General features: G+C 56.1%; 1 long non-coding RNA gene across 2 annotated transcripts; it reads right to left on the reverse strand.

The window, feature by feature from the left end:
- Positions 1 to 3,567: 3,567 nt before the first annotated feature.
- LOC125115061 (uncharacterized) lies at positions 3,568 to 10,295 on the reverse strand. 2 transcript variants are annotated; one of them, XR_007131973.1, is made up of 3 exons: positions 10,223 to 10,295; positions 9,840 to 9,919; positions 3,568 to 4,016 (listed from the first exon to the last, which is right to left on the reverse strand). It is a non-coding gene; the product is annotated as an uncharacterized LOC125115061 (long non-coding RNA). The 2 variants fall into 2 exon arrangements; XR_007131974.1 differs by lacking the exon at positions 3,568 to 4,016 and adding an exon at positions 4,432 to 5,766.
- Positions 10,296 to 11,926: the final 1,631 nt, after the last annotated feature.

Here is an 11,926-nt window from a genome sequence, read left to right on the forward strand (position 1 = left end):
ACCCCACATTGTCCTATAGGGGTTTTTATCCCTTACAGGAGGGGAGTACCAACGTGGAGTCCAGAAAGATGTGATAGAGCCAGCATAATTTCTGAGGAATGACGAGTGCTAGGAATATTTCGAGATACCTGCAATGATTTTAATAGAGTGGAGAAATAGCTTTGAACTAAAGATCTAAATTGACCTGGTCTCAGCTCCTGGGCTTCCTGAATTGTCTCCATAGACCCTAAGGGGTCATGAGCTCCAGGCCAGGGACCTCAGGTATCCACTGCTTCTCCGTGAACATTTGCTTCTCTTCTCTGGGATACAGATTCCCCTTGAACTTCTGCTGAAAACTAGCGACTCCCTTTCTTGGGGGACGATAGATGCCTATCCGTGTGCGTGGACGCATTGTTTGCTGGACAATTGCAGGTGGTCCCCAGACCCTCGGAAGCCCTCCTCGAACCCCAGAATCAGGAACCCCTCTCTCTAAACAGGTGTCAGAGTCCTTATCCTCTCAGAAGCCTCCTTCCATAGGAAAATTACCGTGAGGTCACCCCAAGCAGACACAGGACTTTGAAAAAGAAAGAGCAGTCAGGAAAATTGACCGTCCTGGAATTCCCGGCGTGGCTCAGCCGGTTAACCCATTTGACTAGCATCCATGAGGACACAGGTTCGATCCCTGGCCTTGCTCAGTGGGTTAAGGATCCGGCATTGCTGTGAGCTGTGGTGTAGGTCGCAGACGCGACTTGGATCTGGCGTTGCTGAGGCTGTGGTGCAGGCAGGCAGCTGTAGCTCCAATTCAACCCTTAGCCTGGGGACCTCTATGCGTCCGGGGTGCGGCCTTAAAAAAAGCAAAAACAAATGAAAAAGTTGACCGTTTGAGGGATAGAAAGAGAGCATCTTTCTTAGCCGTCGACATCAGGAGGCAGTGTCAGCCCATCACATCCCGAGTGTGACTGCTCAGTGGGACCCTGTTGGTGGGGTCCTCCTGGGGGGAGGCCAGCGGAGGGCTGCAGGCAGGAGGAGAAACAAACCCGGGAGAGATCGAACATTATTTGATTACACTAATTACTAATAATGGCCCAAACCAGGAAGCCCACCACACACCAATTCATTTTAAAAGCCATATAATAATGTTTAGGTTAAGGAATTAATTTTTATAGCCACTGGAGCCGTGGAACTTCCACTGTAATACAGATTTATTACAGATTATACTTTCCCCTCAAGTGGTTAATGCAGAAACAGCAGAAAGGACTCCTTGATCAGACCCCCCCGCCTCCGGCTAGACTGGAAACCACGGTGGGTGTTTGCTGGGCTGCTGCCCCGCCCCCAGCCCGCGCCTCCCAAATGGCACCTGCCTCCCGCCCCAGGGCCCCCCCCCCCCGCCCCCGAGCTGCATCCTCCTTGCTTCCCACGGAGACACAGGGCGCCTGGGTGGCCTCAGCCCTATGGCGCTCTGCTCCTGGTTCAGAGCCTGGAGGAGGAGCAGCAGGGTGGGCGGCGGTGGCCCAGAGCCCAGCTGTGCCCGTGCTCTGACTCTCAGCCCCAGGAGGTTTGCGTTCGCTCTCTCCCGACGTCCTCCTTGCCTGTTTGGAGGAGCCACTGTCAGGGGCAGGTCTGGAAACCCTGGGGTCCTCAGCCTCTCCCTGGCCAGCTCGCCCTCCAGCCTCCCAATTAACCAGAGCTGTGCCTCCGTCCGCAGAAGCAGCATCCTGGACCTAGCTTGGCACTCCAGGCATGGGGAGGCTAGCATGGGGCCTGGCCGCCTGTGAATTAAGGCACATCTGGTTCTGATGGGCAGCCTGCTGGAAAGCCTCCACCCGAGGCCCTTCTCTCTCAAAGACTCTCAGAGCTGTTTCTTCTGTGCTCACTCCAGGCCAACTTAAGAGGATGCACTTGGAGGCCTGAGTAAAAGGGCCTTGGGCCCCAAGGAACCACATGCTGAGAAGCACCAGGCCCTTGGGAATGGGTAGGGGATACCGAGTGGACAGTGCCATGCCAGGAACTCCTGTGTTTCCAAAGCATCGAGGTCACGCCCCTCCGAAAGCCCCAGGTTCTTTTGTTGGTCTGTTTGTGTTTTGGTCACACCCACGACATCTGGAGGTTCCTGGGCCTGGGTTAGGGATCGAACTTGAGCCACAGCGGTGACAATGCCGGTCCGTAACTGGTAGGCCACCAGGGAACTCCAAAAGCCACAGGTTCTTGGGGACAGAGCTGCTTGACGGCAGCCCCGGGGGGGCTCTCGTCCAGACCCTGATTGGACAGCAGTGACAAACCCCAAACCTGAGCACAGAGGGTCTCCCGCCACAGGCCCAGCCATTCCCCCCAGAGACCACACTAGATAACTGACGCGGGCAGCTTCTCCCTTTCTTTCCCAAAGTTGGGATAAAATATACATAACAGGTATCATTTTAATCATTCGTAAGAGGAGGATTCCTTGACATCACCTGCAATCACAAGGTCGTGTCACTGTCACCACTGCGAAACCCTGTCCCTGTTATTAAACACGAACTCCCCCCTCCCCTCCCCTCCCCTCCCCTCCCCTCCTCCTCCCCTCCCCCTCCCCTCCCCCCTCCCCCTCCCCCCCCCCCCCCCTCCCCCCTCCCCCCCCCCTCCCCCTCCCCCTCCCCTCCCCCCTCCCTGTGAAGGAGGAGTTCCTCTTGTGGCTCAGCGGTAACGAACCCGACTAGTACCCATGAGGATGCAGGTTGGATCCCTGGCCCCACTCAGTGTGTTAACAATCCGGCGCAGCCATGAACTGCGGTGTAGGTCGAAGATGCACCTTGGATCCTAGCATTGCTGTGGCTGTGGTGTAGACCAGCAGCTGCCGCTCTGATTCAACCCCCACCCTGGGAACTTTCATATGCCGTGGGTGCGACCCTCAAAAGCAAGGAAAAAAACAAAACAAAACAAAACCCACAGACACCTGACTGAGGCCACATGACAGAGCTTCTCCGCCTTGCTCTCCCCGTCTGTCAAACGGGCCTCTTGGGAGCCCTTTCGCTGCCACCACGTGCACGGGGGCGGGGCGAGGGGAGCAGGTGCACTGAAGAGCCAGGGCTGCAGAGGCGGAGGCGGAGGGCCCCGCTGCCCCAGCTCTCAGGAGCCCTGGAGTCCAGGGTGAGAGGTAAGGGCACCAGATGCCTAGGGATTTGGAACCCGAAGGAAGGCCAGCGCACCTCCAGATGAGGCACCATCGCGGAATCCTCCAGAAGCAAAGTGGGGAGGCTGTGCGACTGTGCATCTGAAGGCCACGGAGACAGGATCCAGTGCCAGCTGTCCCCGGCCCCCCAAGCAGTCACGCTGGGCTGTGGCTCCCTCTCCAGGGACCGCACGGACGGTAGGGCCACATCCTCTGGTCCCCACCCCGAGAGGCCCCAGCCGGAAGTGGGTCACAGACCCAAGAGGCTGCAGGAGGAACGGCACCCAAGCCAAGCACCGCAGTGGGGGAGGGGGCGGAGAGGGGTGCCCCCCCATCAGACCCACTCCTCTGTCTCTTGCCGGAATGACTTCCCTCCCATTAGCAGCTAAAACGGAGAGCCATGCGACATTATCACCAAGGTAAATACATCACTACAGCAGGGGTCAGGTTTAAAAGCTGTTTATTTATCCAACCAGCCGGAAACACGGCCGCGAAACCATCCCCCTCTGACAGGTGAGGGGAGTCGGGATTGCCTTTCAAACATGTATTTACAGGTCGCTCAGTTGGGTCAGTATCTATTTGAAAGCGCACGTTTTCAGGAGACTTTGTGCAGGGGGAGGGGGCGTGTCGGTCCTGGGCCTGGAGGTTGTCCCCGACGGCATCCCGATGACAGCGGCCACCTGTTCCGGAAGAGCTTCCCTCCGGGCAGAGCAGGGTTTTCAGGGACCAGGGCTGTGTCTAGAAACGCAGCCTGGATTCATTCATTACCCGTTTAAAGACCCTCCTGCCGCATGAAGTCTCACCGGAGGGACCAGGGCTGTGACGTTAAGGCTTGAACTTGAGGGCAACGCAGCTCAGCCCGTAGCAGGTTCCTTCTGCATACGCGCCTGGCCTGGGGAGGGAAGGGTGTCTTGAGAACCGTGCCGGGGCCTGTTCTCAGAGCTCTCTTGGTTCTGCCCACTGGCTAATTTCTCTTTAAGGATAAATAGCCCAGAGGGTGATTATTTATTTATTTATTTATTTTGCTTTTTAGGGCTGCGCCCATGACATATGGAGGTTCCCAGGCTAGGGGTTGAATCAGAGCTGCAGCTGCCGGCCTGCACCACAGGCACAGCCACGCCATATCTGAGCCTCCTCTGCAATCTACACCACAGCTCATGGCAATGGGGGGCCAGGGATCGAACCTGCATCCTCATGGATACTAGTTGGGTTCGTTACCACTGAGCCACAATGGGAACTCCTGCAGACGGTGATTTTTAAATACTAATAAGCAAAATAAATGCTTCAGACAAGGGAAATTGGCACAACATTGTAAGTCAGCTATAATTAAAAAAAAAAAAAATCTTAATGCCTCAAAGGCAGAAAGAATATTCCAGAAAGTCTCAGACTTGAAAACCTGTCCTGTTAAGAGAGGCAACCAGCCGGTTTCCAGGGTCAGTGCTACATGCCCCACGGTGGGGCTGGGGCCTGGGGAGTGGGAGAGGGCAGCCTGGCTTCAGGGACCAGGGCATGGCAACCCCGCGCCCCCCCGCCCGCGGGCACCCCTCTGCAGCCTCATTAGCAGCCCCCCTCCACTCTTGGGGCCGTTGTCCTGCTCTGGGAGCAGTGATGGCTCTTCCCTGGGGTCACACAGGCAGGAGGCCTGTGCCTTTCTGACATGTGTCAGGTCAAATCACCAGCTCTCCTAAAAATATCTCCCTCATCTGTCACCCTCGCCTCCGGCCACCTCATGCCAGCAGTGGACAGAGACACTGACAGCTCCATAATGATGCCAGGCAGGCGCCCCCATAGCACTGCCCTTCCGGCTCACCAAAAGCCAGCGGGCTTGTCATCACGAAGGTCACGGTTGGCGGGGCCTGCACCCTTGCTTTTGAACAAAGCACAACTGCAAGCCAGCAGCCAGGGTGGTGTGGCTGGGAGGGAGGTAGACCCTTGCTTTCCTGCCGGCCCATCCGTTCCAGGCTGTGGAGGTAAAAGGAGGCACCTGCTCCCCAGGGGTCTGCAGCGTGTCAGCCCCTCTGAACTTCTGGTCGACCACCGTGTGCACAGCCCAGCCCGCGTTTTCTGTACCACTGTCGCCCCTTTGGTCTTGTTTATATCATCTTCGCTGCCACGTGGGCCTTTCAAATCCTGCACCAAGACAGAGTCGCACACTCCAGCCCCTGCATGCCCCCTGCCCACTCCTGAATGCTCCCTGCTATTGCACGAGCTGGCCTTCCAGAAGGTTCCTCCGCTGGCTACACTGTCCCTGACCCTCACGTGGGCAGCGGAACGGGCACCCAGGTGTTCTGCGTCCTGGCAGCTGCTACTGCCGGGCAGGCGGGCAGGCCTTCCTTCCCAATGGGGTCACTCAGCTCACCTCTGCCCGCTCTCTCTTTTGGTGCCCCCACCCCTGGGAGATTGTGGGACAAGAGGGCAGCAAAATGAAGAGGCACCGAGTGTGGCTGGGTGCACAGTGAACAGGGGAGAGGGGGGTGCCGGCCACGAGCAGCCGGGATGGGATCAGGTCTCCCCCGGCCCGTCTGGAAGGATGCAGCAAAAGATGGCACCCCCAGCAGTGGTGGTGGCTGGACTGAGTACCTTGGTGGGAGGCAACTGGGAGGCCAGGACGCTGGCACCAAAGCCTTGCAGAAAGGACGAAGCTGAAAAGCAGAGGGGAGGGAAGTGGGAAGGGCTTGGTGGGTGGGGAGTGGGGGACAAAGAGGAAACCCACTCCCCACCCTGGACCCTGGAGAGGAGCAGAGGGCAAAGGCAGGGCCCTGGCCCCGTCCTTCCCCCAGCTCCATGCCCCCCCAAGGCAGCCTGGACCCTCTGCCTCTTGGGGGACCACCAGGCACACCGCCTGGCCACTGCCACTCTGGGTGCCCCACTGATTTGTTCTAAGGTGGGGGCGAGGGGACCACACACAGCACAGAGGACATCAGGGAGAGGCTTGGCTGAAACGAGAGCCCTTGGCTGGCCCCCCAGGTCCCCCAGGGCTGGGCACACACCCACATGTGCAGTCCAGGCTCCAAGCAAAGCAGGGAGCCAGGGCATTGGTGCCTGGTGCCCAGATGCTGCCCCTGGGCACACAGATGGGACTCGCTGTCCAGAAATATCCTCAATAGCCCAGCCTCCAGCACGACGCCCTTCTGAGTTCACTGGGCTCCATCACAGCAAAATCAACACCCTAAGGTGCCATCTCTCCTTATCCCGTTATTCCTCAGTGCGATTGGCCAGGAGGAGACTTGCAGTGGAATGAAAACCATTAAAAAAATACCTGGGAGTTCCCGTCGTGGCGCAGTGGTTAACGAATCCGACTAGGAACCATGAGGTTGCGGGTTCGGTCCCTGCCCTTGCTCAGTGGGTTAACGATCTGGCGTTGCCGTGAGCTGTGGTGTAGGTTGCAGACGTGGCTCGGATCCCGCGTTGCTGTGGCTCTGGCGTAGGCCGGTGGCTACAGCTCCGATTCAACCCCTGGCCTGGGAACCTCCATATGCCGCGGGAGCGGCCCAAGAAATAGCAACAACAACAACAACAACAACAAAGACAAAAAGACAAAAAAAAAAAAAATACCTGGCCCTGGGAGTTCCTGCTGTAGCTCTGTGGGTTAAGAATCCGACTAGTATCCATAAGGACTCAGGTTCGATCCCCAGCCTTGCTCGGTGGGTTAAGGATCCCACATTGCTGTGGCTCTGGTGTAGGCCGGCGGCTATAGCTCTGACTTCACCGCTAGTCTGGGAACTTCTATATGCTGCAGGTGTGGCCCTAAAAAGCCATAAATTAAAATAAATAAATAGCTAATCCTATTTTAAAACGTAAAGACACGGCTTCTAATATTTCATCAGTAAGTAAAATGCTTGCTATCAGTTTTGTAGACAACCATTATTATTTGATAAAACTATTTAAAATGACTATTCAGGAGTTCTCATTGTGGCTCAGTGGGTTAAGAATCTGACTAGTATCCATGAGGATGTAGGTTCGATCCCTAGCCTCGCTCAGTGGGTTAAGGATCTGGCATTGCTCTGAGCTGCCGCATAGGTCACAGATGTGGTTCGGATCCCACGTGGCTGTGGCTGTGTCTTAGGGCAGCAGCTGCAGCTCCACTTCAACCCCTAGCCCTGGAACTTCCATGTGCCATGAGCGTGGCCATAAAAAAGAAAGAATATATAACGAAATAACTATTCCAAAGCGGCCATTGAATTACACACATTTTCTGTATCTGTTGAGATTGTCCAGTCCTCTTCTGTTTAAACCTTAATCTGTTGGAGGTTCTCTGGGCCACGCTGGGGGCTAGGCTATAAGTTTTAAACGGGACAAAAGTGACAAAAATCAACTTTTTGTGGGTCTTGGAATTCAGCCAAAGGCAGACAACAAGCTGAGAAGCTCTTGTTCCTGGAAAGCTGTTTGTTCAGGTGAGATGAGCCGGGGCTGGGGTCTTAACCTGGGGCTGCTCCCCACTCCAGGAGGTCAGGAGCCCAGCTGCATCGGGGGCAGGGGAGTTCAGGTCAAGGGGAAAACCCTATAGCTTTTTAAGCTCAAGGCTACCTTCTGAGCGGGGACAAGCAGAAGCCAGGCAGAAATTCCCCAGGGAGAGCCTGGAAGTGAGGGAGCAGGCTGAGCCCTGAAATCAGGGTCCCAACCTGCCCTGCTGCCTGGGGGGCTACACGCACTGGAGGACCGAGGACCAGAGGGAGGCTGGAGGGAGCCCCCTCCGCCAGCCCTGTGGAGCTGTGGTCATGGTATGTGCGGTCCTCACCCCCAGCCCTGCCCCAGGGCCACAAAGCCCCATCTTTTGTGACCTAGGTTCCCCAGAGGAGCATGGAGTGCCCCCCCGCCCCAATATTTCTGAAATAAACAGCTAATCACATAAATGAAGAGAGAGGCACAGAAGTGGGCACGGTGCTGCAGGGAGCAGCGAGGAGCCTTGCTTAAGGCTGGAACCCCGGGCTGTGAGTAGATTACACCTTTCATCAAGCTTCTGTCTACACCCGTGATCAACCCAGATGAATTCAGAGCTTCAGAGGCCTGGGGTCACAGAGAGGAAGCTGGGCTTCCTTTGGGGGCTGCTGAACATTCAATTAACCTTTTGAGTCCCGGAAAAGCAGCCCAAACCCCATCTGCCCACTTTTGTGTGCTCTGCAGCTGACCGGGGGCGGGGGTGGCAAACGCCAGCCTGCGTTGGGGACGTTCAAGAGAAAACTCTTCAAGCCGCCTGCTTTTTAAAAGAGAGAGTACAAAGAAGAATTACGAGAAACCCCCTAAATTACACGTGTGGGTTACAGTAATTGCGAAATTACAGAGCTTGAACTTTATTAGACACACACCCCCTCAGCTTGCACGGTTTTCAAGGGCTGTCTCGAGCTGACAAAAGCCCAAAAGCTCGGTGGGGAGTCTGGCAGGGAGCGGAGCGGGGCTAATGGGAGCCCCCAGTACAGGAGGCTGGAATGCAGGATGGGCCCGGACCAGCGATGTTTCTGCTCCGCAAAGCCCAGTGCCCGCTGCGGAGCAAGGTGCACGGTTTGCAGGCGGAACGGGGATGGTAGCATGTTTTCACTCTGTGGATGCGGCGGTGGCCTGTGACCGGAGGATTTTTCCAAGGTCTTTGAAGGCACAGAATTTGGGCCAAAAAAAAAAAAAAAAAATGACCCTTCATCAGGTCCGTCCATCACTGTTATCGCCATTCCCGGCTGTACCCTCGAGCGTTTCAAAGATGAGTGCTCTCCTCTGAGAATGATTGCACACAAGCTCTCTTGTTCAACAGCACCCCCTCTCCGCCCTTGGAGACACCCCTCGGTCCCATCCTCAGCGCCTCCCGACACCCCCGCAGTGGGCAGGCTTGCCTCCCAGCTCTTCCTACAGACACTGGCGAGGCTTTGCGCGCTGCCTCCAAGCCCTGAAGGGAAAGTCCTGGTCCCGCCTTGTAAATCTAACTAAAGCTTCGTGGACACCCGATGCGGCTCATCTGCATATCAGACGGACATCCCTCGAAGTCGCAGCCTGATAAAGGAAGGGGCTTGGTCTCTTTCCAGGGAAATCAAGTCATTTCGCATCCTACACTTTTTTTTTTTTTGGTCTTTTTAGGGGCGCACCTGCGGCCTGTGGAGGTTCCCAGGCCAGGGGTCCAATCGGATCTGTAGCCGCTGGCCTACGCCACAGCCACAGCAATGCCAGGTCCAAGCCACAACTGTGACCTGCGCCACAGCTCATGGCAACGCCGGATCCTTCATCCCCTGAGCGAGACCAAGGATTGAACCCGCATCCTTATGGTTACAAGCCGGGTTCTTTTCCACCGCGCCACAAAGGGAACTCCATATTTTCAATTTTTAAATGAAACTCCATACTGATTTCCAGTTTTCTTGTGTTTTATAACCAGGTTTGGAGGTGACATTTTAAAACTCACCATTAGATGCAGCTTAGAACAAACCGACTGTCTCCAAACCCCTTACCACCCCCCCCCCAACACACACACAGTATGGATACTGAGCATCTGTGATTTTAAGGTCACAAGAGGCCAGGTCAGCCGGCTCAGTGTCCCCGAACCCTGAACGAGCCCTCCATCACATTAGACCCCAGACCCCTCACCCCTCTTGCCAGACCTTTCAGCTTCCCCAGAAGTAACACCCCAAACTTGGGTCACCAGACAAGACCAGGACACCAGGTAAAGTCGAACTTTCTATGCGTAAGGAATTACACTGTAGTCTAAGTAAGTCCCATGAAAGTCATTTGAGATTACCTGAGATTGAGCTGGGCATCCTGCATGTCTTTTTTCTTTCTTTTTACGGCTGCACTTGTGACCTATGGACGTTTCCGGAGCTAGGGGTTGAATTGGAGCTGCAGCTGCCTACGTCAGAGCCACAGCACAGCCAGATCCAAACCACGTCATCTTGCAGCAACACTGCATCCTTAACCCACTGAGCAAGGCCAGGGATTGAACCCGCATCCTCATAGATCCTCACACATGCTAGTTGGGTTCTTAACCCACTGAGCCACAAGGGAACTCCTCATCCTGCATTTCTATCCACTGAATCTGGCAGCGCTATGAGCCCCGCTGGGAAGTACTCACTCCTCCCCGCAACACCCAGCACCCCTCCGCCCCCTCCCTCCTTCTCTTTGTACCTGCCAGGGACCCAACAGGTTGCCAGCCCTGCTCTCGGCAGCCTCTCCCATGGCCCTCCCTCGTGGACCTGGGCTGCTTCTTATTCAGGAACCAGGCCCCCTCCGCTCTGGCCCCACATCCTGCCGAGGTGCAGGTGCCCCTCCCCGCCCCCATCACCCCAAGCAGGCACCTGAAGCCACATCCGCTGCTGGAAGACAGGCCGGCTCCAGACTCAGTGGGGCTGAGACACCGACTTTTTAAACATTCATTTTGTTAAGTTTTTAAAAATATGCGCAACATAAAACTTACCATTTTATTTTTTGCTTTTTAGGGCCACTCGTGTGGCATATGGAAGTTCCCGGGCATGGGGTCAAATCGGAGCTGTAGTCACTGGCCTACACCACAGCCACAGCAACACAGGATCCGAGCCGCATCTGCGGCCTACACCACAGCTCACGGCAACGCCAGATCCTTAACCCACTGAGCAAAGCCAGGGATTGAACCTGCAACCTCATGGATACTAGTTGGGTTCATCACCCCTGAGCCACGATGGGAACTCCCTAAAATTTACCATTTTAGCTGTTTAAGAATGTTCAGTTCAGCGGCATTAAGTACGTGTGTTTGCACTCTTGTGCAAACGTCACCCATCCATCATCTCCAGGACTTTCCGCCCTCCCAAACGCCAGTTGTCATCAAACCCGAACTCCCCGGGCCCGCTGCCCAGCCTCATAACCACCATTCTAGCTGAGGACGTCCTGGCCCTGGGGGCCGGAAGTTCTGAAGATGCCCAGCCAGGAGGCAGTCAGGACAGGGCCAGGCTGAGAAGGACGCCCCTTGGTGGGGCCACCGCCAAGCTCCCTCATGGGGCCCCTGATGGGAGGCAGAGGCCGGGCAGGGTCCAGATTCTGAGTGCTGCCCACCCTGGCTGGACCAGCAAAGCTGTCCCTGGGGTCTCCTGGGCGCCCCAGCCCCAGGCTCAGCCGCCTGAGCAGTGTCCTCGGCACCCCTCCCACGTGGTCACCCCACGTGGCTGTTTCCTTCAGGGGACTTCTGTGTCTCCATGGGAAGGCTCTGATATCACTGATCTGGGAGAGGCCACGGCCCGTCTCTGAGTGCCAGGACAGGCTGGCCAGCCTAAGGACCCTGCGCCTGGTGCCTGTTGGCGGTGGGGGGGGGAAGGAGGTGAAAAAGAGGAGGCGGGAGAAGAGGGGGAGGAAGGGGATGGGGGAGGGGAGGAGGAGGGGAGGGGAGGAGGGGGAGGAGGAGGGATCTCGTGGGGGAAGGGCAGCAGCCCCAGGCGGTGCCAACTCTCCAAGTAGTTAGCTTTTTTGGGGGGTGTTTTATTTTATTTTATTTTATTATTATTTTTTGACTTCTTATCTTTTTAGGGCCACACCCGGGGCATATGGAGGTTCCCAGGCTAGGGGTTGAATTGGAGCTGTAGCCACCGGCCTACACCAGAGCCACAGCAACACCAGATCCGAGCCGCGTCTGCAACCTACACCACAGCTCACGGCAACGCCGGATCCTTCACCCACTGAGCGAGGCCAGGGATCGAACCCGCAACCTCATGGTTCTTAGTAGGATTCGTTTCTGCTGCGCCACGACGGGGACTCCTTAGTTGTTAGTTTTTAAATCGGGCAGACGGTTCAAGACCCTCTCACTCTGGGCCACTTTAATTGTTTATTTATAGTCCCTTTTATTCTCATTCTTCTCTGAACAGG

This window comes from Phacochoerus africanus, chromosome 14, assembly GCF_016906955.1.
Source record: "Phacochoerus africanus isolate WHEZ1 chromosome 14, ROS_Pafr_v1, whole genome shotgun sequence".
In the NCBI taxonomy this organism is placed as follows: domain Eukaryota; kingdom Metazoa; phylum Chordata; class Mammalia; order Artiodactyla; family Suidae; genus Phacochoerus; species Phacochoerus africanus.